Genomic DNA, 789 nt, shown 5'->3' on the forward strand with positions numbered 1-789 from the left:
AAATGCACATACATATACTTACACACTGATAAACAAATAAATACAAAAGTACTAACATTACCTTTTCTCTCAAATGCTCTTTTAAATAGGTAATATGTTTGTGTATTTTTCTTTTTTGTTTGTTTCTTCACCCGACAGACTTTTTAATGGTTTAACCCTAAATGCCTTAAACATGAACAAACAATCATTAATTACCAAAATATAGATGTAATATGTTCATGATATGCATTTAAGGTTACGTTCTGGAACAACAGACTTTGAGCGCAGAGGTGATACCTCTCCCTCTCCGGGGAATTTACACAGACATAAACACATCCAGTAAAATTAAGGAACCTCTGCCGAGTAAACATTTAGAAAACAAGGGTTACAATGGACAGCGCATCATTGTAACAGTTCTGGTGGTGATCGGTCCACCTTTGCAACCAAGCCAAAGGCATGGAAGGAATATTTTTACTGGATCACCCAACTGCAATGGCTTTTTTTTACCTTGCAATCTCTAACTTCCTTATTGCACTATAAATTATACTCTGTTCTCGAGAGTTGTTTTTTCTGGCTAACTGTTTACTTATGTAAGTAGTACAAGCAATACTGCATGTGGTTAGTTGTCAGTACAATGCACGATTGCAGTTATTTTTAATGATAATCTTAATCTGGCGTACTGTACACATATCATTTAATACTATAACTTTCTACTTTAACCTTCAGAGGGATCAATGTCTGCACTATGTGAAGTATAACTTTTTATTTATAAAAATATTAACAGATTACTTTTTTCTTTAGTTATGTGAC

Source organism: Penaeus monodon, chromosome 34, assembly GCF_015228065.2.
Source record: "Penaeus monodon isolate SGIC_2016 chromosome 34, NSTDA_Pmon_1, whole genome shotgun sequence".
In the NCBI taxonomy this organism is placed as follows: domain Eukaryota; kingdom Metazoa; phylum Arthropoda; class Malacostraca; order Decapoda; family Penaeidae; genus Penaeus; species Penaeus monodon.